We start from the raw sequence: 25728 nt of genomic DNA, 5'->3' as shown, positions 1-25728 counted from the left end.
TGGAGAGTTTTCTTTTTCTATCTGATAAACCTATTAAACATATGTTGATGTGTTATGTATTCTTGATTCGTTATATTTATCAAAGATATTTGTTTGTTAATTATTATTACCTTTTCAAGAAACCAGTTGGGAAATTCGGTCTTTTCGTCACTTTCAGGATGTTTAGATTTGAATTTTCTATATTGATGAATATATATATATATATATATATATATATATATATATATATATATATATATATATATATATATATATATATATATATATATATATATAATTGATGAATGGAAAAAAGTAACAATAAATAATGAAAGATAATTAAAAGTAAGAACACTTACTCGATGTATTGTCTGACTTCTTGACAACTATTCAATATAAACCATTCTATATTATGTTTCTCCCTTATATCAAGATGTTTGATTTGCGTTGCGCTCGTCGGTCGACACTTGGTCTCAAACATCCAAAACTTTGTTTTTTCAATGACAACGAACTTCGTTTCTTTCAAGGCGATTGACATCTCGAAGGTACATCGAACAAAATGACAAAGCTTCTTCAGCAACATAACCTTCAACTATACAACCTTCCGGCCTCGCCTTATTTCTGACATCATTTTTTAGTTTTTTCATATACCTTTCGAACGGATACATCCATCTCATAAATACCGGGCCCCTGACAATCGCTTCATCAGGTAAATGCAAAAGTAAATAAATCATAATGTCGAAAAACGCTGGAGGATAAATCAACTTTAACTTGCACAAGATTCTAATATCCTCCACCTTTAGTGTTCTGGAGCAAATTTTCTTGAAAAACGTATAAAGATCTACAACTAGTGTAAAAGTTTCGTTTTCCAATAACGCTCTAACTCCAATCGCTATCAAACGTTTCATAAGAATGTGATAGTCATGAGATTTCAACCCAATAATGTTAGTATCATTATCTACCACTTTCTTACTGATGTTAGATCCAAACCCATCAAGCAATTTAACATCTCTTAGAAATTGATAAAAGATTTTGCGGTCAGGTTTCTTGAATGAGTACCTTGCATGTGGTCTAGTGAACTTCTTACCTTTTTTTTGCAACCATTGATTACGCCGGATATTCGGATTTCTCAAGTCCTCACGTGCATTTTATGTGTCTTTACTCTCACCCACATTTTTCTCGACATGCATCAAATCTATGTTGTGCTTCAACTGCAGAGAAGACCAATACTCGAGCTTGAAAAATATGCTACGTTTCGACCAGTTCAACTCGAATCCTTGCCGATCCATGTTTGCCTTGAGAGTGTTAGGATGTTTACCCGGTTTACGAAGTATTAGACGACCTAGTTGCTCTTGTATGTCTTCATTAGTAAAGTGTCTCGGAGCGGGTCTTGTCTCGGGTTTCCCGTTAAATTTCAAACTCATCCTTAATGGATCATCAACATCTAAGAACCGACGATGACCGATATAAACGACTTTATTTACTGCACGGTACGAGGGAGTGTCTTCATTGCAAGTCGGGCATGCTCTATACCCTTGTCCGCTCCGGCCCGATAAACTACTACGAGCTGGAAAGTCGTTTATTGTCCATAACAACATAGCTTTCATCGTGAAGAATGTGTTTGTCGCTGCGTCTTTAATACGTACGCCCGATTGCCACAAAAACTTAAGCTCTTCCACTAACGGCCTAAGGAAAACATCTATGTCCTTTCCAGGCACTTTAGGGTCGGGAATCAACAAGGCCAACATGATTGATGACTCTTTCATACAAAGCCATGGTGGCAGATTGTATGTGGTGAGTACAACCGGCCACGTACTATGCCGATTACACATGTTACCAAATGGATTATAGCCATCAACTGCCAGCCCTAGACGTACGTTGCGAGGTTCGCTCGAGAAGTCAAGGTAATCTACATCAAATTTTTGCCAAGACTCTCCATCAACGGGATGACGCATCACACCATCTTCTGATCTCCCAATACTAAGTCATATAATATTTTTGGAAGTGTACCGTGAACAATACAAACGACATAGTCTAGGGGCCACTGGAATTTACCGTAACACCTTATGAGCCACTTTCTTACCCTTGGTGTTTTTATCAATCCACCGACTCTCTTTACAAACGGGACAAACTTGCAATGACTTGTGTTCCTTCCAGAAGAGAAAACAATCGTTTTTGCACACATGTATTGACTCGTACCCCAAACCTAACTTCTTTAGTTTCTTTTTTGCTAAATAATATGAACGGGGAACCTTGTTGTCTGGTGGAAATACCGAATTCAACAACTCAAGGAGTTGATCAAATGAACTATCAGTCCATTTGTTGTTGCCCTTGATATGCATCAGCTTTGCTAAAAAAATCAAGGAAAGAAAACGTACAACCAGGATATAACTTGGTTTCGACTACCTCTAACAACTATTCAAAATCATCATCGACACCGCTACCCCCTGTATTTGAGGTTCCTTCATCGAGGTTTGTATCATTTTCTCTTGACTCCCACATAACATCGTCAATAACATCATCCATCTCGTTGCTTGGCGATACGACATCTACAACAGGAGGGATTAAAGGTTCACAGTGATATATCCACGTTTTGTATGATTGACTAAAACCATATATATGAACATGACGTCTCATTGCTTTCGGATCCATGAAGTAACGATTATCACATTTCTCACACGGACATCTCGTTTCACCTTTACAATCTAGGTGTAACATGGATCTCTCGACAAAAGAGTCGAGTCCTAGCTGGAACTCGGGAGATTGATGATGTGGATTAGTAGTCCAGCTTTTATCAATAAACATGATGCAACTGAAACATAATTTAGTGTTTAATGTTTACTCCACAGGAAACAAAAATCAAGTAGAGTATTCATAAAGTTGATGATTCAAAAAGTATCCCAACACGGGAACACATGAACAAATAATCAGAAATGGATAAAGTATTCAAAAAGCATATATATATATATATATATATATATATATATATATATATATATATATATATATATATATATATATATATATCCGAGGAGCAAAGAGAAAGTATGTTGCTATTAATCTAGTTTAATTTTTTTAACTAATTTTATTTTATTTTAATATTAACATTAATTTATTTTTATATTTACAATTATTTTATTATTTTTTTATTGATTTTTTTAAAATTAATTTAATTTTATTCTATAATTAAATTAAAATTACTAGAAGTACGTTGCTATTAATAACCTAATTAAGCTAAAGTTATAATGACCAACATTAAGTCACTAATAGTATGTTGCTATTAAGTTGGTTTTATAATTGATTTAATTTGATTTTATAATGGTAACTTAATTTGATTCTAAAGGTAAATTAATTTGATTTTCTAATTAATTTAATATTTTCTTTCTTGTTATTAGTTTAATTTTTTAAACTCATTTTAATTTATTTTAATATTAATATTAACTTGATTTTAAAACTAATTTAATTTGATTTTACAATTAATTTATTCTTTTTTTATTGATTTTTCTAAAATTTATTTAATTTTATTCTATAATTAAATTAAAATTACTAGAAGTACGTTGCTATTAATAACCTAATTAAAGCTAAAGTTGTAATGACCAACATTAAGTCACTAAAAGTATGTTGCTATTAAGTTGGTTTTATAATTGATTTAATTTGATTTTATAAAGGTAACTTAATTTGATTCTAAAGGTAAATTAATTTGATTTTCTAATAAATTTAATATTTTCTTTTTTGTTATTAGTTTAATTTTTTAAACTAATTTTATTTTATTTTATTTTATTTTATTTTAATTTTAATATTAACTTGATTTTAAAACTAATTTAATTTGATTTTACAATTAATTTAATATTTTTTTATTGATTTTTTTAAAATTAATTTAATTTTATTCTATAATTAAATTAAAATTACTAGAAGTACGTTGCTATTAATAACCTAATTAAAGCTAAAGTTGTAATGACCAACATTAAGTCACTAAAAGTATGTTGCTATTAAGTTGGTTTTATAATTGATTTAATTTAATTTTATAAAGGTAACTTAATTTGATTATAATGGTAAATTAATTTGATTTTCTAATTAATTTAATATTTTCTTTTTTGTTATTAGTTTAATTTTTTAAACTAATTTTATTTTATTTTAATATTAAAATTAATTTGATTTTAAAACTAATTTAGTTTGATTTTACAATTAATTTATTATTTTTTTATTGATTTTTTTACAATTAATTTAATTTTATTCTATAATTAATTTAAAATTACTAGAAGTACGTTGCTATTAATAACATAATTAAAGCTAAAGTTTTAATGACCAACATTAAGTCACTAAAAGTATGTTGCTATTAAGTTGGTTTTATAATTGATTTAATTTGATTTTATAAAGGTAACTTAATTTGATTCTAAAGGTAAATTAATTTGATTTTCTAATTAATTTAATATTTTCTTTTTTGTTATTAGTTTAACTTTTTAAACTAATTTTATTTTATTTTAATATTAACTTGATTTTAAAACTAATTTAATTTGATTTTACAATTAATTGATTATTTTTTTATTGTTTTTTTTTAAATTTAATTTAATTTTATTCTATAATTAAATTAAAATTACTAGAAGTACATTGCTATTAATAAGCTAATTAAAGCTAAGGTTGTAATGACCAACATTAAGTCACTAACAAAATTAAGCACTTTGAAACCATATACAATACATTACTAGAAGTAAGTTGCTATTAATAACCTAATTAAGCCAAATGTATACAGTCAATTTGCATATTCCAATTTCATACAATTAAGCAAAAATGTATACATCCAATTTGCATATTCCAATTTCATCCAATTTCATACAATTAAGCCAAATGTATACAAATTTATACATCTAAATACAAAATCAAACAAATGTATATATACATCCAATTTCAATATCAAATTTCAATTTCATGCCAAATTTCATTTTTAAGCCAATGTGGTGTAAACATAAATTACAAAAACATACACAAAATGCATAAAAACTTCCCACAAATCTGAAAAAGCATACAATCCAACAAAATGCATACAATCCAACAAAATGCACAAACACTTCTTATCTCAAAATACAAACATAATCACTCAACAAAATTGAAAATTACTAACAATTTATCATCCAAATTAGCACCAAAATAGAAAAATAATAGAAAATAGGAGGAATTCGACCTTGAATGTGGGCAATTTCGGAATTGAGTTCAAGGGTCGCCGGTTTTGGAGGTTTTGGGGGAAGGTGTGGCGGTCTTGTGGCGGCAGGAGGGGCTAGCTCCGACTTTTACCTTCGTCCTCCACCTAGTCGACTCGTCCAAGTAATGAAAATGAGAAGCAGCAACAGAAACGAGAGAACAGAAAAAAATGTCACAGAAAAGGAAACTGGAAGGGGTTATTTGTAAGGGGCATTAGCGGCGACAGAAAAGGAAACTGGAAGGTATTAGCGGCGACAAAAAAATGTCATAGAAAAGGGGCATTAGCGGCGATAAAAAATGTCACAGAAAAGGAAACTGGAAGGTATAAGCGGCGACAATAGGGCAATAGCGGCGACACCTTGGAGGGAAAAATCAGCGCATTTTCGCTTTCCTCTACAACCATTGGATTGAAAACAAATCGGATGGATGGGGATAATTTGACGCGGATCGTTGTTAGTGAGCATTAGCGGCGACCTCTTTAGCGGTGACATGTAACACGTCAATTACATGTCGCCGCTATTGCCCAGCGTCGCCGGTAAAGACTTCGCTGGTAATGCCAACATTTCTTGTAGTGTAACTGCTCCAATTTCAAGCCCTAATTTTCACTCCCGATTCTGATTTGAAGGTAAGCAATGGTTCTATTGTTTTTTGGACCTTTTTTAGAGACCACTTATCGTCAGGTAAACTCAGATTAGTAGCAGATTTGGGATTTTCATGTATATGCTCATATCTTTTTTCATTTTTCTTAATTTTTCCCACCATATGAAGTTTGTTTTGTTTCTACTGCGGTTGTACCTCCTGTGAATGGTTTTCTTGATGCTTGTTAGGTAATGATCCAGTTTTATTTATGTTATTTTTGTATATTAAGTAATTTGTTCATCTTTTCCAGATTCTTACTATTGATTTTTTGAGACAAGAATTGGAGCTTGGTACTAAAGGTATGTAGATTTGATTGGCTATTTTCTAAATTGATTGAATATGATGTTGTAGTCTAAATATTGCAGAACTAGCATTCTACTTTGAATATCTCATATGAAAAAGATTAAAGGGTATATATTTATACGTGGAGAAAAAATGGTTCAAATCTGTACATGGAAGTTCTTTGTTTTGTATGTGATTTTTTGCTCTTCATGATTTGAACATATCAAATTTAAACATGATATTTATTGTATTTATATATATTTGTTACAATAACAAAATGAATTGGACTTGAACTTTGTGTTTTTGTCTAATTTCTGGAGTAATTATGATGTTTTACAATATGACAATAACTTATAAAGTTGTAAATTTGGATCCATGAAGACATGGGATTGGGGTTAGCATGCTTCTACGTATTTATGATATTCAAGTTGTGAATAGTTGGATTTCAGACTCTGTTATTGCAATTAAGATTCTTCTAATTTTGAATTTAGTTTGATATGCTAATTTTGAAATGGTTACCTTTTGTGCAGATGTCACAAATTACATTGGAGCACATTCAAAGTATTTTCTTCCGAAGAATGAAATTTGAATCTTTAGTGTTGTAGGTGGAAAGACACATTAAGAAGTGAACAGTGGACTTTACATACCGATCAAATGTAGCCTTGGGTATGTTAGAAATGTTCTCTTACTGGGATGATTATGTACATGGATATATCAAGAACAATAAAAGATGTAAGATTATCATTTTTTTTAATGGTTGTGTTTTCTATTTTTTATCTGAATAATCTAAAGAACAGTTTGAAGTCAGGTAGCCTTTGTGATACCAAGCAAGAACACCAAGGAAGTATTGATGTGGAGGAAATTTAGCATAAATAATGACGACTAAGTTGTTAATTAATGGTGAGATCTCATTACATTTGGTCTTTTAGTTTTTTCATTTACTGGGACCAATTTTTTTTGAAAGAGTTACTGCTACCAATTTATATGGTGCATAGATCTAACTATGTATTTGTCTTAAACAAAGCCCAATCATATGTTGGTTTTAATGGTATTTTCTTTTTCAGAGAACGTAGTAGTCATGTTTTAACCATTCCAGTTGTTTCGATTTTAGTGAAGATCTCATCCATGAAGTTGCCTAATCTAGATTATTTATGTGTATGGATGTGTGTATCGTTGTGTATGTTTATGAGACAGTGTATATAGGTGTGTGTGTGTGTTTTTTTGAATGTGTATTTGACTGTTGTGTGCAAGCGAGTCTGTGTGTGTGAATTGGAGTGTGACTGTGAGTTGTATGTATGGACCTTTGTAGATGCTTTCGGTTAAATTTTGTCAAAGTTCATAAACTGACTCTTTTTTACTAAGACCAATCCTGAGGAGGCTTGGTTAATTTTTAAATGACCAAGGCTTAAAAAAATGATCCGGTAAATCTTAGTTATTTTCAAAGGCCATTAATGATTCCCAAAAGGCCAAACTTACAAGGTAATTATTTGTTTATTTTAGTTTAAAGTAATTATAACTGTAAAATTTATGAAGTGAAAGTTTGTATGTTTTAAGCTATTTTTTTAACAACTTCAAAGTTTTATACTAATTGAAATTATATTTAACCTTTTAAATATGATGTAACATAATAATTTGATGTAATTAAGGTGTCCATAACTTCAAATCATTAATATGTGAGTAAGTTTCAAAAATGTTCCCTATGGTTACGACAAATTTTTAGTTTTAATACATCTTTCAACAGCACGACATAGATAGTCCTTGTGGTTTTGCTTTTATGCATGGTTGGTCCTTTGGTAAACAATAAACCTTATGTGCAAGTTGTTGCAGCAACTATTTGATCTATCTAGGATTCTTCAAATATGATAATTACTTTTCAACAATTTTGTTTTTGTGCATGCTGGTAAAATTTTACAAGGAATAAAGAAACCATAGGTTCAAATTGCAAAAGTTAGCAAATAGGTTACATTAGCATATATCTTCAACTAAATATTAAAAACAATTAAATAAAAGATCCAAAAATAATTATAAAATTGAACTTACCAAACCTTACAATCCGCATCTCATAACGCGGTTTACAACTTTTGTGGTGCGGTTTGCGGTGCTCAAAAATCTCAAACTGTATATGCAGTGCGACTTACGGTCTTGACTCTAAACTGCACCACGAACACTCCTAGGCTAACGTGTAAAACTGCCAATTGCATTAACGAAATAAGGAAAAACTTTAACCTAATTTCTTATTCTTTCTTACTATCGTTCATCAATGACAAATCCTGCTTCCATCCATACGACTCCTCTTTCTCATCATCCATCATCGTCGACTTCCCCATTCCAACACCATCGCCTCCATCTCCTCCCACTTCCTCCACCCCACCATAACCATCGCCTTCTTCACCACTGCCTTCCCCTACGCCCCATCACCATCGCTTCATCTCCCTGCATTTCCTTCACATCATCACCATCGCCTTAAGCACATGTTAGTTTATTCAACAAGAAAGAAAGGTCTCAAGCTTTCTAAAGAAAATTAATTGAAACAAGAAACAATCCACGAAATAAACTTATTCGCCGAATTGCCTCTAGAAACTAATTTCTGAAAAAACTATTCACAGGCGCGGGTAAACGGGTAGTGTGTGTGTATATATATATATATATATATATATAGGTAGAGGTTAATTTGAGACCACCTATATTTTGTGAGACATAGGGACAAAATCTTAGCCTTTGATCAAATTTGATCTTGTGGCTCATAAAAAAAGGGATTAACACTAATTAATCTAATTGATTAGTTAATTAGGGGTAGATTAGTCACTAGGTTAAATTTAAGATGATCAGATATCATATCAGGTTAGCTTAATTTTCACGTCATCAAGAAATCATCTCATCTATTTCAATTTTCTACCAATTTATTCGATGAGTCAACATTCCTTGTTCTTCAATTCACTTTGATCGATATTATATCTCCAATCTTATATTCTTTCAACCAATAATCGATTTGATTTGGACATTGATCGAACGATGCTAAATCATAGCTTCTAAATTCGCGATTTTTGTGTTTTTCGAGTTCATGTTCTTGATTCTTCTACATCTGCAATTGATAATCTGAGTGGTTGATGTTTATGTTCATGTATCGACATTAGCAATTCATTAGAAGATTTTGATCGATTTTAACTCTGTGATCATCGATTTCGCTAGAGGTTCAAGTGTTCAACGATTTCTGCTAATCTTCATATTCAACACTTGTTTACGATCATTCAAGCTGTGATTTTTACTCAACATCATGAAATCTTCAATTGATCAAGGTTTGAGTTTTCATCGATTTCACTGTTACTTGCATATAACATATTCAATCTTTAACCTAGTTCATGAATTGAATCATCAAGCTATTATCGATTTATCCAATTTATACATGTATGATTTGTGATTTCAACAATCAAACATCATCTGTTGTTGAATTTGTTTTACCTAGAAAACAATTTAAGCTATAATATTTTATTTGACAATACATCATCTATTTCATTGTTTGATTTTTAACTTTCATTCAATGATTATGTTTTTCAGCAATATGTCATCTATTTGCTTTTCATTAACTTCATCTATTTGCTTTTTATTAATATCATCTTGGTGATAAGTTCATGTTACTACATGTTATTCTTATAGAATATTGTACATACATTTATATATCAATAATGATAACAGTTATGGATGATTTGGATATGCATGACATCGAAAACAATTATCTCGATGAAGAAAATCATCAGTTCGGTTCTAATGATTCAGAGATTCTTCATAACGAGGAAAATCAATCAGAAACCCAAGGTAATTTGTTAAATTTTACTTTATATCATGATTTGATCAATTGATCAAGGTTTGAGTTTTCATTGCTTTCATTGTTAGTTGCATATAACAAATTCAATTTTTAATCTAGTAACAGTTATGGATGATTTAGATATGAATGACATCGGAAATGATCATTACAATGAAGAAAATCCTCAATTCAGTTCTGGTGATTCAGAGATTATGCATAATGATGAAAATCAATTGGAAACCCAAGATAATTCTAATACTGATATCGGTGATTCTTATAGAATGATGTTGCTGATAAGTTCATGCTACTGCATATTATTCTTATAGAATAATGCACATATAATTGTGGTTTTTTATGATTACATTCATATGAATGCAAATTAGTCCGATTATATGTTAACATGGTGGTATATTCTTTTTTGTTGTTCAAAGTGACAATGTTGCAACACACTATATGGCTCTTGCAAAAAATTCATTGGAGCTGATGGTTCTTTCTTTTGGATTCCAGGGGTTGAAGCTAGTTGGATACCTCCTATGGGTTCAATTTTTAACGATATCATAAATGCTATTAAGTGGTATAAATGATATGCATTAAGATCTGGTATCGATATTAGAAAATCAACAGAGAGGAAAAAAAATGGAATCACAACTTCGAAATATTTTATATGCAATAGAGGGGGATTACCAAACACTTCTACCCTAGACACAATTAGTGATGATCATAACAAGCAATTGAGAAATAGTAATTGTAAACGCACAAATTGCAAAGCTTTTGTTGCATTCAAAGTTATACCAGATTCTTCAGAAGTTTACCTGTGGCACTTTGAACAACAACACAACCACAAATTGATCAATGATGATTGTATGCATCTTTCATGAGCTAAACGTCAGTTGGATGTTGTTGATCAAACTTTTATACATAAGCTTTCGAGTGCAAAGGTGGGGGGAAACTACATCATATAGGCTAATGTGCGTTATAAAAGGAGGATGTAAATTTGTTGGTGGATTAGAGATAGATTGGAAAAATTTTACAAGGGATATAAATTGTCACATCGGGGGTACTGATGCAAATTTGTTGATTACAAAACTTCAGAATCGTAAAGAGAATGTTACAAATTTTACATACGAATACAGATGTGACAAGAAGCAGTTAAATGCTCTCTTCTGGGCCGCTGACACTTCCAAACAAAACTTCGAGTTATTTGGGGATGTTGTTTCGTTTGACGCAACATATCGTACAAACATGTATTTATTCTAGAATTATAAACATTTTTTAGTTGTATATTCTAATGGTCTTTTTTTGTGTTTTTTTAGGTATTGTATGGTATTTGTACCTTTTACTGACATTGATAATCACAAAAGGTGTATCACATTTGGAGCTGGTTTGTTGTGTAGAGAAGATACAAATTCCTATATTTGGTTACTTCGGTCATTCTTGAAGTGTTTTGGAAAAGCACCAATCATGGTTGTGACTGATCAAGATCCAGCAATGAAAAAAGCTATTGAGATAGTATTGCCACACATAAAAAAAAATTGTATGTGGCATATCACAAGTAAACTTCCATCGAAGGTGATAACATTATTGTTTTATTCTTATCAATATAAATATGACATTATTTTCAATATAAATATGACATTATTGTTATATTTTTATCAGAATATTAAAATGAAATATTTTTTGTAATTAAAATAATATATTAAATGAAATGCCTTTTTATACTGTATTATATTCTTATCAGAATAGTAAATGAAATATTTTTTGTAATTAGAATAATATATTAAATGAAATGCCTTTTTATACTGTATTATATTCTAACAGAATAATATATGAATTGTTTTTGAAGGTAAGCTGGGAAATAATGAATGAATCAGATTTTAAGGCGGACTTCAATAGTATAGTATGGGACTCTAAAATTGCTTTGAAAGATTTTGAAATGAGATGGGATGCATTAATGGTAAAATATAAGTTACAAGACAATAAATGGATGAAAGATATGTTTGATTTGAGAAGCAGTTGGATTCCAGCCTATTTTAAAGATGTACCAATGTCGGGTCTAATGAGAACAACTTCTCGGTCGGAAAGTGAGAATTTAACATTCAATAGGGTATCGCATCATGGTTATACGTTAAACAATTTCATGAATGCTTTTGAGTCTGTTATGGAAAGGCAAAGGAATAGTCAGATCAAATTTGATTTTGATACATCTACTATAATTCCAATCATCAAAACACCTCTTGAAGATATGGAGAAACATGCATCTATGGTATACACCAGGACTATTTTTCTCATGGTGCAGAGGGAGATTCTTCATTCACGTGTTTCTTGTTCACATAAGAGTGTTACTTCAGGCGTTGTTTCCGACATATGCATTGTCAAACACAAAACGACAAATTTATCAAAGAAGAAGATAGTAGTTGAAAAAAAAAAGTTGACATCGATTGTGAATGGAATTTTAACACAAGTGAAGGTGATTTCGAGGTAATGTTAACATTTTATAATTCTAATATTATAATTTTGATTACTAAATTATTGTCTTTAATTTTGTTTTTATATTATTCTAATTTTTGTTTTTAGAATATACTTAATATTCTAATACTTTTGAAAACTATTCTAATTTTTCTTTTTTGAATATACTTAATATCCTAATACTTTTGAAACAGGTTGAATTCAATAGAGAAGATCTAACGATGAAATGTTCATGCATGCTTTTTGAGCGGTTTGGAATTTTTTGTAGACACATCTTCTGTATTCTAAAGATTTATGACATACAAGAAGATTCCGTCAAGATACATTCTTAAGAGATGGAGAAGAGATATTATCCTCACCATAGATTTGAAAAGGAGGGTTAGATATGGTGATTATCTGGAAAGGTAGAGAAGGTTGCATACAAAGCATTTTCCATGCTTGATCAATTCTTGTCTTCATTAAGTAATGATGACAAGAAGTTAGAAGAGTTCATGCAAAAACTAGAAGTTTTTATGACTGATATTGGTGAACAAGGTTCAGACAAATCACCGGTTACAAAACAAGTTCATATTGATAAACTTTACGGAGCTACTACAAATCTTGAAGTTGTTGATGTTGAAAATCCACCTATGGTGAAGAATAAAGGTTCTGGTACAGGAAAACGTTTAAAAAGTGCTTTGGAGAAGGCTACTATTCAAGGTAACAAGCAATCAAGATCATGCAAAACATGTGGGGTTAAAGGGCATAATTCAAGGAAATGTTTGACATTGTTGAATAACTCCAAGGTACAAAGTGCATAGTTGTGGCTAGAAATATATTTCGATTTTTTTCGTATTTGAATAAAGTTCAATAATACCATATAGAAAAAATTTTGAATTTCTTTAGTTTGGACTTTTTCAGATGTTTTGGTTTGTGATGATGTATGAGACATTTGGTTTGTGATGATGTGTGATACATTTGAAAACATATTGATTCTTCTAATATTTCAATCTTTAATTTTTGCATTGAAGTATATACGAATAGTCTTCTGTATGATAATCACAGTATAATGTTTTGTTATCAAATTATTATAATACAAGATTATACATGTAAGAATAGTGGTATATGCAACATCTAATATTATTTTAATAGAATAATGATGCCTTTAACATTATTCTATTAAAATATTCAAAAATAATTTATGTTTACTATAGAATATTCTACCATGACCATTAACAAGTGATCATAATACCAACCATACATTAAGCATTAATCACCTAATAAACCATATCAAGTTTCTTACATAATACTAGACATCATTTTTTGTCTAATTTGTTCAAAATTAGATAGATATTACAAAAGGAATTGTTGTTAAGTCACCATAACCACGTTTATAAAATTCCAAACTTCTATCAAATTCTATTTATTACCCATTTCCAATTCATCCATTCTATTGATACCTTCCTGTGAAGTCATACCCTTATATGATGCACAATTCCTTTCACAGAACAGGTTGTAACCAACACAAAATCAAACAAAAACATGATCACACACAACCAGAGAATGGGATGTGCTGTTATGCTCTTGTTCCAACTCAAAGGCTATAACCCAAATAAAAACCATGCCTATAGTTCGAACCAAGTTCTCCTTTGCTATCTCGTTTAGCCCACATATACCTCTTACGACAACATCTGATGAACTTACCATAATATACACTCTCAAGAGAACCCATAACCAACCATCGATCTACTAAATTCCTTTTTCCTCACACCCTTATCCAAAGGGGGAGGTACCAGTAGATCTAACCAAATGACGAATCTCATTTATTAACAGAAACATCCTCATGAATGACCGAAACAAGATCCTACACCTTGATTGAAACTAAACAGATTCCACTAATGCGTAAATAGCTCGATAATACTTCCAAAGTTATCCAGAAATATTGTTAAAACAATGATCGTATCAATCCAAATACCAGCCCTGTCTAAACGTCATGCCAAAATTTGATTCTACGTAGATCCAAAGCCACAACTAAAAAACTAAACAGCGTTGCCCTAACATCAAAACTTCCAATAACCAAGGACATCTTCCAAACTCGAGCTTGCTATGAAGTATAATTCTACAACCAGCGATTGAGGGTAAATGTTCCCAGAAGCCGAAATATAGAACGTACAGAACTTGACGATGAACAAGATAACCAATGATCGAGAATGCACTGACAAGTAATCCAATAATCCAATACAATACTGAATAAAGACCACGAGGGACTAAACATACCAAACTATGAAGCTGGTTGACCAATCAACCAATGCCCATATTGGACTATAGATAGCAATCTATACAACGAGCTGACAACCTTCCTCAACAACCAATACTTAACCTGAGCGACCCATCACCTCTTGATCTATTCACCAACATCCCGAAAGGAACCACTGGCTACAACGAGCTCCTTGTCCAATAGCTTCCTTCTGCAATGACAACTCATGAATTCCTAAGCACATACATTCGATGACAACTTGGGTGTACCCTCGTCTTGACCAAATCATGGGACAAAGTCTCTCATATCCAAACCATGAATCCCTATGACCTATTCTTCTGAAACCATTTACCCTAGTAGATCGATGATCCTCCAAATAGAATACCCAGTTCTCCCCCACTCAGGGTTCAAACTACCACCAACTAATATCACAAACAAACCACATCTCAAATCATCTCAACCAGTTACATACCATCCCCGAATCTTGGAATGTGTAACACTATGCAAGATGATCTTCCACATAAAGACCAAAGAAACTCGAAGAGATTCCAAATCTTAGGTGGAGACCTCAGAAACCTCCCAATCATAACCGCCTCTAACCTCAAGAATTTCATGCAGATGCATAAGCAATAATTTGAATAGTCCATTCATAGCACTGATTCTCTATCTAGAAATAAGTGATCCATCACACCGTCGTCTATAATTACCCATCCATCGATTCATCATCAGGATCGTCCATAATACTAGATGTATCATTCTTATAGTCGGGACACATTATAGACAATAAAGGTTGCCGTTCCCAATTCTTTTCCTGCTCACCTGAAACAATCAACTAGCATCCGACCTATCTATATTCGAAGGAAGTAGACCCTTGATATTATATTAAGGAAACCATACCACAAGTATCCTATTGTACATTCCTACACTACCATAACTGTCGACAAAGAAAACGACAATCGTCTAGACTCATGTTGGCTCTACATCCCAACTCTAAAAATCACATGTCTACTTTCTCTTTCCTCCAAACGAGGAAAGTTGGAAGTACATAACCCCTGTCGACAATAGTGACATCCTAATATGTATGCCAATCCCTCAGCCTATGGCTGCAATACTCAAACTGGTCATCACAATCACTTCCTTCTTGAGTCCCATGACTCAATTGGCACTTCCACGAGCAAGGCCCTTAAGACCTCATAATCAACTAACTTCCTTAGGTCTACACCATTCAAACCCAAACTGACATGGTCACTAAATCCTAAACAATCACCAGACCCATCCTCAGCCTAAACGACCATAACCGATAAACCAATAAAGATGAAAACACACTACAACGAATCATGGTGCTAAACCATGCCAACTTCCCTTAACCAGTTCCTTATAATCCCCTAAATTTTACTCGATTCGAGTATGGATCCTGTGCTTCTAGTAGTACGGGCCCAATACTACCTTCCACACCTATCCATACTTTCCTTATGAATCATCTCGGGTCCTCTAAGTAACTACTCCTGTCCACATCCATCTGATCCAGCCCAATATACCTGCTCTCTGACGAGCACACACTGCTAATATTCCTAGATTCTCCTTCTAGGATCTCTCTTCTGAAAATGTCCACACGAGAACATACTAACATTCCTTCTAGGCTGCCCTAGGGATCCCTTCACACCACTCTCTGCCATCGGCTGCAGAAGAGACTCCCTCTAATACCTTCTAACTATTTCACGAATACAATTACATGCCACAAGAACTAGATAATTCTTCGAATGCAAGGTCTCGCACTACAATGGTTGGATTCAAACAAGAGCTGCACAATAGAGTTAAATCAAATTCAATAGAGTCCGGGCTGGGCCCATATACTCCTTAGAGATTGGCATGTTAGGCCTTTACACATGATATATATATATATATATATATATATATATATATATATATATATATATATATATATATATATATACCACATATTGTGCAGCTCCCTATACATATTCCACCATACATATAATGCATCCACACAAGATCTCAGCTCTAGCCCCGAGCAATCAAATCTCATATCCATATATATATATATATATATATATATATATATATATATATATATATATATATATATATATATATATATATATATATATATATATATATATATATGGATATGAGATTTGATTGCTCGGGGCTAGAGCTGAGATCTTGTGTGGATGCATTATATGTATGGTGGAATATGTGGTATATTAGGGAACTCACTAAGCTTTATGCTTACACTTGTGGATTAAACATTTTGCATGAAGTTCATGAGAAGAGATAGGTGGACTGTACACACGCATCGAAGGTGTTCGTTTCCGCAGTTTTGTAAATTTAACTCTAATATTGTATGGTTTTAATCAAATGAATGTTACGTGATGGTTTTTGAAACAAAGGTTTTAATTGGTTATTATATTTCAAAAGTGAAAATCTCTTTTGTAATTTTTGGGACGTTACACTAAACAAGAAGGTATAATGGTTGACCCAACAAAGATTAAAGTGGTAATGAAGTGGGAGTGACCAAAAAGTCCCACTGAGATTCGTAGTTTTTTGGGATTAGTTGGGTATTACCGAAGGTTTATTTAAGGCTTTTCCTCAATAGATGATCTATTGATAACCTTGATCAACAAAGGGGCTACCTATACATGGAATGAGAAGCACGAGTAAGCTTTTGAGAAATTAAAGAAGTGGTTGTGTAAAGCACCAATCCTTTCTTTACCCGATGGAGTTGAAGACTTTGAAGTTTATAGTGATGCATTACGAGTTGGGTTAGGGTGTGTTCTGACCCAAAGAGATAAGGTAATAGCATATGAATCCCGACAATTGAAAATCCATGAACATAACTACCCCACTCATGATTTGGATTTGGCAGCAATTGTTTTTGCACTAAAGATATATATACATTATCTTTATGGCACGAAGTGTAAACTTTTCACCCACCATAAGAGTCTTCAATACCTTTTTGGTCAGAAGGAGTTGAACATTAGGCAAAGGTGCTAGCTAGAATTACTCAAGGATTATGACTACGGAATACTTTACCACCCTAATAAAGCAAATGTCGTAACAGATGCTTTAAGTAGAAAAATAAAAATGGAGAGGAAAAAGCCAAGAGTGTTAAGAATTGAAATTATGTCGACGACTGTTTAAATTTTTCAAGAAATATCAGAATGATGCTTTGGAAGGAGATAACCGAAAGGAAGAACCTATGGGCAAATGTTAGTGTTTGGAACTGAAAACCAAGGAGTAAAGGTATTCTAGAACATAATTTGTGTACCCAAGATGGGTGGAATAAGAGATCTTCGAATGGAAGAGTCTCACAAAACCATGTACTCTATTCACTCTGTTAGCACCAAGATGTATATGGATCTAAAACCATATTATTGGTGGCCAATGATGAAGCTTTATATCGCTAAGTATGTAGTCGAGTGTCTGACTTGCGAGAGAGTTAAGACTCAACATCAGAAACCATATGGGGATTTGGAACCGTTACCGGTACCTATGGGTAAGTGGGAGGACATTACAATGGATTTCATAAACAAACTACCTAGAACGAAGGAAGTTCACGATATGATTTGGGTGATTGTGGATCGATTTACAAAGAGTGCACATTTTATAGCAGCCGATGAGAAATTGTCTATGGAAAAGATCTCTAAAGTGTACGTGAAAGAAATTTTGAGAGTGATATGTGCATATTTACACACATAATTATACATCATAACTTAATATTTTAATTAATTTTATGCCTATATTAGAACAAAAGATACTTAATTTGTTATGAATTATGTTTTAGGGATAAAATAGATGCTTGGAGAAAAAAGGAAGCTGGAAGCCGGAAGCAGGACCTGGGAGCTGGAAGTATGAATTAAAGCTTTAAAATGATGAAAAAAAATACCCAACACGTCGTGGTGAATTTCCCACGGCGTGGTGACGTGAAAAATCCCGATTTGATGCAAAGACTTGTAGACCACAGGATAAACACGAAGACCACGACGTGGTGGCCTTACCACATCGTGGTGCTCTGAATTCGGGAAAACTATATATAGAACTCATTCTCTTCCGAATTGGAACCTTTGGCTCTTGAAGTAATCATCACTTTTGAAGGCAAAACACCTGTTCTTAGGCTTGGAAGTAAGGAATTCGATCAAACCATTGGACGGAGAAGCATTAAGGCAATAAATCTCTACACTTTGATTTTTCATTAGTTTCTACTATGTCATACTCTTTGAATTTCGATTTTGAGATTTTGTTTGCTGAAATCATGAGCTAAATACTCATGACTTTCGTTTAGCCTAGGATTGATTGTTTAATTATGGTTGAATTTATGGATTGGATTTAGCTATTTGGTTATTTGTTGATTTTACATATTAAATGTCACACCCCCAAACCAGAACGGCGGAATCGTTCGGGGGTGGATGACTTCATGTAGTATCATAACAGTTGAGTAAATAGTAAAGAAAGCAAACACAACCATCATAAATATAATTTAAAAAGTTACATTGTTTATAGTATTACATGTTTCAAAAGAAATTACATTAGGATGATATATTAAGTTTGAAAATGATGCCTTAGCGTCCCTTCCCCAAAAGCTGTTTGTTTACCTGTATTACTGAATCCCTGAGAAATACAAGTAGTTTTGAAAAAGTGTCAACAATTAAGTTGGTGAGTTCATAAGCGTTTTCGTATTAGAATTGTATGCCTTTCTGTAAAAATAACTGTGTTTGTTTTTTAGAAAATCCAATATTTTCCATAAATGTGTAGTAGTTTTAAAAGATTTGAAAACCGAAATGCATAAGTATTTTCCATACCTAAAATAGTGTAAGTAGATTTATATATGTATATATATATATATAAACAAATAAGAGGTTTGATCGCCCTGTAAATCAAATGTTCTAACAATTTGTGTGAGTTTTATAACCGTGCTAATGACCCAGACTGCCTGTAACAACGTTCTTTAGGCGTTGAAATGATATGACGTTTGTCATTCCAGACCTGCCGGTCTAACTGTAGCTAACAGTTTAGGTGCGGGATTGTCAATCCCGTATAGATCTATACACAAGTATCATGCTCTCCCTATAAGAGATTATGGTTTATAATACAGGACTTTAAATGTGTACTTGAAAGTACGTGAAGTCGAATGTCTCACAAAAGTTTGTATCAAATAGATTTACGTATGAAAAGTCCATTTTTCTTGTAAATGTAAGTATTTCCTTTCTATAGTGTTTATAGAGTGTAAAATATCATGAATATCTCGTAAACTATAACTATTATAGTTTTTCAAAAGTGTGTTTCATTTGAATGATAAACCTTGGTGTATTACTAACTTTGCATGTAAAGTATAACATTTGTAATAACGTTAGTTTACTTATTTAACATTTATACACAAAATGTAGATAAAGCATTAGAAACTGTATGTAACGATTTGTATTTTAACATAAGTTTTTCTTGCGTTTCACTTGTATTTTTCCCCTAAAACATAGTAAAAACGTGAAAATATAGGGGTATGAACTCACCTGGAAAGTGTGATGATTTGAAGAAAACGAGAGTTTTCTCGGGCAGCACTTCGACTGGAAAGCGGTAAATTTTTCGGGAGTTTCGGACCTTCGGACCTTCGTCGTAGCTTGGATACGTAACCGGGGCGTCAGGATAGTTTTGAGAGGCTCAAGAGTGTGGAAGTATAGGATAGATGTTGTGAATTAGCAAAGAAGTTCGGAAGTCTCGCACCCTTTTTATAGGGGTGGGACTGGCCCTCGTACGCTGGGCGTACTCGCGTACGCGGGACGTACGTCAGCGATGACGCCATCTTCGGACTCCGGACTTTGGATGGGACATGCTAGAGGGTAGCGGGGGACGTGGTCGATCCGAGGCCGCATACTGAGTACGTTGGGCGTACCCTCGTACGCTATAGCGTACTCCCTCTCGGTTTGTGTGCTCCAATCTTCTAAAATGCGTAACTTTCGCATACGAGCTCCGTTTTTAACGTTCTTTATATCCACGCATAGGTGAGAATGTAATCTACAACTTTCATTTAGACTTTGTTGGAAAATTTTGACTTTATTTTTAATAGGCCGGGACAGGAAAAGACCGTTAAAAATTCATAACTTCTTCATCTGATGTCCGTTTTCGTCTGTCTTTTTACCGTTGTATTACTATTGTCGAGACCTTCAACTCTCGTTTATGTCATGTCGGCTAAATATCGCTCGATCTCTATTTCGAGTTTTTAGCTGTCTACCGCTACTCTGAAACTTAGAAAAATCATAACTTCCTCATACAAAGTCAGATTTGGACGTTCTTTTTATGTACGTTCACGGTTTAATGATATCTACGACATTCATTTAGATACTTAAGGCTATAAAGTATTTTATTGAAACTTTGCGTTTTACGCTTAACAGTGGTTTACCGGTTTTGACGCGGATCTTTGATTGGTCATAACTTCTTCGTTATAACTTGGATTTGAGTGTTCTTTATGTTTCTGAAAACCTTGACACGATATCTATCATTTTATGTATCTCAATTGAGACTTTTGAACATTTCATTTCTGATGCTATTTTTATTTATTTGTTAATTTAAAAATAGATTACAATACTTGACTTAGGTCATTACATTGACTTGAAATATCGGGTTGTCACATTAAAGAACCTCAAGTACTTTTGATAACTATTTTCTCTACTTATTGTTGAATTTGATTAAGTTAGTATGACTATATTCCTTAGTTAAATTTGAATCTTATGATCTTGTGAATTGCAAAATTGTAGGATTAGAGTTGTGAACAAAACCTAGGGTTAAGTAGAAAAGTGGGTAAAAAGGTATAGGAGCTAATATATGACGACAAATCATATATTGAATTGAATCAATAAACTAAATTGATCAATCGATTATAAGTCTAATCAATTTGAACCAAACACTACTAAACTTGTAAGTTTGTCTGCTTGATCACTGAATAAATAAGCTAGTTTGCTAAAGGATTAAATTAGTGAATATTAATTTGGTCATCTTAGGAATCGGTAACCAAAGAACTAAAATCCATTGCACTTCCATAAATCAACCATAATAACAAGTAAATTCGAAGCTAAATGAAAGTCTCTTACTCATATTGGTTAATTCATCATTGTTTTCTTGCCTTAGTTTAGTTTTAGCTTAATTAATTGATAGTACGTTAGTTTGGTAATTTAAGTATCTAGTCTTGCAAAACTAGGAAAACAAAACCTTTTCTATTTTCATTAGTAAGTAGTAAATAGTAGAATAAAGTTAGCCAAAACACCATTCCTTGAGTTCGACACTTGTTCTTACCATAGCTATACTATTACACGATTAGGTACACTGCCTAGTGTGTTTAATAGTCTAGTGAAAGAAACATTAGTTTTATTAAATTGAAATTTGAACAAATATATATACACATTAAATACACATCAAGTTTTTGGCGTCGTTGCCGGGGAACGGTGCAGTTTTAGTTACTTTATAATCTGCTATTTTATTAGGATTATTTACTGTTTAGTTACTTTCGCTTTTATTTAGTTTTTACTTCTTTTTGACTCACCACGACGTGGTAATTTTTACCACACCATGGCATCGTAACAGCAGAAATTTATTTTTCGTTTTTGTTCTTTTTAAGCGTTTCTTTAGTTTATTTACAGTTCGTTTATGACCCGTGGATCAAAGTCATCTTTGATTCCGCCACTTGAAGAACCGAAATCCTCTTTTCACAAAAACAAAGACAAAACCGTAGAAGAATCTGATACAACAAAGAAGTCACCTTTTAAGAATCTCAAGTCAGTTTTTAGCAAGAAGAAAGGAAAAGTGGGAGAATCCAGCAAAACACTGAAGGACGAAGATACAAAGAGCAATCCAACGAAGGAAGACACCGAGTATGAAACGGAAAAGGAAGGAAGCGAAACCGAATCTGAAACAGAAAGTGAGTTAAACAAAGAACCCGACAACACAATGGCGAACATTTCCGACCTCTCGATGGAGGCGTACAAAAAGAGAGTTTGAGACGACACCGGACCGGGGCTTGTGCAACCTACCATACCCGCCACTGCCACATTTGAAATTAAGGGTCACGAAGATTCTTATAAGCATCTTGATGAAGTGAACGACATCGCCGACTACTTTAACATTCCAAATGTTCCAAGAGAAATGGTGATGTTAAGGATGCTCCCTGTCACTTTCAAGGGAGCTGCAAAGGATTGGCTGAAGGCACTTCCACCAGGCGTGATAACAACGTGGGCAAGGATGCGTGAATTGTTTTTGGAACAATTTTGCCCACCATACAAGGTGGCTAAGCGCAAAAAGGCCATTTCCAATTTTGAACAACAGATAGGGGAGTCGTTGTATGAAGCATGGAAGCGCTATAAGGGTCTACTTAGGAATTTCCCCCAAAACGACCTCAATGTGCAACAAGAAGTGTCGATCTTTTATGATAGGGTAAACGTCACCACTAGTCAACTCCTTGACTCTCAAGGCCCCTTAACTAAGAAAAATCCGGCAAAAATTAAGGAGCTCATTGATGAATTCTCTAAACACCCTAGATAGTACCATAATCCAAGGAATGATGTAACAAGAGGATCTGATAATGTTGCTTCAGAAGATATGTCGGCAGTATTGACAATGTTGCAAAACATGGATAGAAGAATGACTAAAATGGATTAAACAATCCATGCTATTCGGGTTGGGTGTGAAAGCTGTAACGAGCCACATTTGACTAGAGATTGTGACCTTGATGAAAATGGAAACCGAAAGGTTCAAGCTTTCTACTCAAGCGGAGATCATTTTGATGAAGACTGGAGACAACCTAAGAAAAAGTGGTTACCCTATGATGAGTATAAAAAGGCCAAAGAAGAAAAGTTTGAACAAATAGGGAGAGGCTTTTATCAAAGAGAGGAAGCACCGGTTGAAAAGAAATCTGATTTTGAGACAATGCTTACCCGATTTGCAGCCGCATCTGAAAAAAGGCACGAAGGAACTGAAGCAACAATTAAGGAACAACAAATAATGATGAAAGAGCAAGAAGTAATGATGAAGGAACAACAAGAGATGATGAAAAACCAGCAAGCACTATTTAGAAATCAACAAGCTTCAATCCTCAACATAGAACAACAACTCGGAAAACTAGCTAAGCAATTCAATGAAAAGCCTACGGGAGCACTTCCAGGAAACACTGAACAAAACCCAAGAGGAGCTCACATCCAAGCCATTACTACCAGAAGCAGGAAAATTATTACTCATTTAATGCCCATAGACAGAAGCAACTCGGACGGGGAGAAGGAAGTTCAAGAAGAAAGTCAAGGAGAAGGATCTGAACAATCACCATGACATGGTACACATGCCACGACATGGCATGAAGTTGAAAAGAAAATTGAAGAACCCGTAAAGCCTTACCGCCCACCATTTCCATTCCCAAGTAGAGCAATTCAAGAGAAACATGTTGAAGATTATCGGAAGTTCTTGGACCACATAAAGTCTCTTGAAATAAATATTCCATTCCTTGAGGCCTTATTCGAAATGCCAAAATATGCCAAATTCCTCAAGGACCTTTTAACAAACCGAAAGAAAATGGAGGGACTATCGAAGATGGTATTGAATAAAACTTATTCCGCTGCAATGCTAAAGATGTTACCAAAAAAGATGGGTGATCCGGAAAGCATAACCTTACCATGCCAATTTTGGAATCTAGCAACTAGTCATGCTCCAGCCGATTCGGGAGCTAGTGTCAATTTGATGCCCTATTTGTTTTTCAAGAAGCTTGATCTCCATGAACCAAGACCGGTCTGCATGGTCATACATTTAGCTAACAAGGCCATGACTTTCCCAAGGGGTATATGTGAGTGAAGACTTGCTCGTAAAAGTGGACAAGTTTGTTTTTCCCGCGGATTTCATCGTATTAGATATGGAGGAAGGCGAAAAAGTCCCAATCATCCTTGGAAGGCCCAAGCCTTGGTTGATATCAGAGAGTCCAAACTCGCTCTCCGAGTAGGAGAAAAAGATGTCACTTTTGGGGTTAATCGAGCAATTCAACATTCAAGAGAAAGTGATGATATGGCTTTTTCTGTAGATATACTTGATGAACTATTTGAAAAGGAGCTAGGAGGGTGGAAAGAAAAAGAAACCGAGGGGTTTATGGTGCTTGAAGAAGGAAAATTTGATTTCAAACTCGATCTACAAGAATTGGAGAAGTTATTGGAAGAAAGTGATTACAATGAAGTAATAAAAGAAGTAGAAGAGGCAACAAGACGTGGTGATATCAACACGCCGTGGTCCAATTTTTTTTTTGCGATCTGACAATACAAGTTGCGACACCATGACATGGCAGGAAGCCCACGTCGTGGTGGCTGAAGAAAAGCCAAAACCTGAGCTTAAAGCCTTACCCGAGCACCCGAAGTATGCATTCTTGGAAAAAAGGCAACAAAAGCCAGTAATTATAGCATCCGATCTAGCCAAAACTCCGTTCCTTGAGTTCGACACTTTTTCTTACCATAGCTATACTATTACACGATTAGGTACACTGCCTAGTGTGTTTAATAGTCCAGTGAAAGAAACATTAGTTTTATTAAATTTAAATTTGAACAAATATATATACACATTAAATACTCATCAATTGTTAACGGAAAAAATGACCACTACCCTATTATGATAACCAAACATGAAAAAGAAAGCCTTATGGAAGTTCTAAAGAAAAGACAAGGTGCCATAGCACGAAAGATAACCGACATCAAGGGGATTAGTCTAGCCTATTGTTCTCATAAGATGAATCTAGAAGAAGGAGCTAAACCCATAGTTTAATGCCAAAGAAGACTTAACCCAAACATGCAAGAAGTGGTGAAAAAGGAGGTTGTAAACTTTTAGATGTTGGTAGCATTTACTCAATCTCTGATAGTCCATGTGTAAGCCCGGTACACGTGGTACCAAAGAAAGGAGGAATGACGGTGGTTACCAATGAAGATAACGAGTTAATCCCAACAAGAACAGTGACCGGGTGGCGCGTTTGCATCGACTATCAGAAGCTTAATGATGCTACATGCAAGGATCACTTTCCGCTACCATTTATCGATCAAATGCTCGAAAGACTATCCAGACATATTTTCTATTGTTTCCTTGATGGTTTCTTGGGGTACTTCCA

General features: G+C 33.6%; 1 non-coding gene and 1 pseudogene across 2 annotated transcripts in view; both read right to left on the bottom strand.

Moving 5' to 3' along the window:
- LOC145167523 (putative disease resistance RPP13-like protein 1) overlaps nt 1-25728 on the bottom strand; it is a 260684-nt pseudogene that overhangs the window by 20257 nt on the left and 214699 nt on the right. The gene's annotated exons all lie outside the window — the stretch shown is intronic.
- On the bottom strand, nt 22893-22999 carry LOC145167955 (small nucleolar RNA R71). Its single transcript, XR_013741554.1, has one exon. It is a non-coding gene; the product is annotated as a small nucleolar RNA R71 (small nucleolar RNA).

This window comes from Lactuca virosa, chromosome 3 (genome assembly GCF_052849685.1).
Source record: "Lactuca virosa cultivar CGN04683 chromosome 3, Lactuca_virosa_CGN04683_v6, whole genome shotgun sequence".
In the NCBI taxonomy this organism is placed as follows: Eukaryota; Viridiplantae; Streptophyta; class Magnoliopsida; order Asterales; family Asteraceae; genus Lactuca; species Lactuca virosa.
This window is presented reverse-complemented; position numbering and strand designations above follow the sequence as displayed.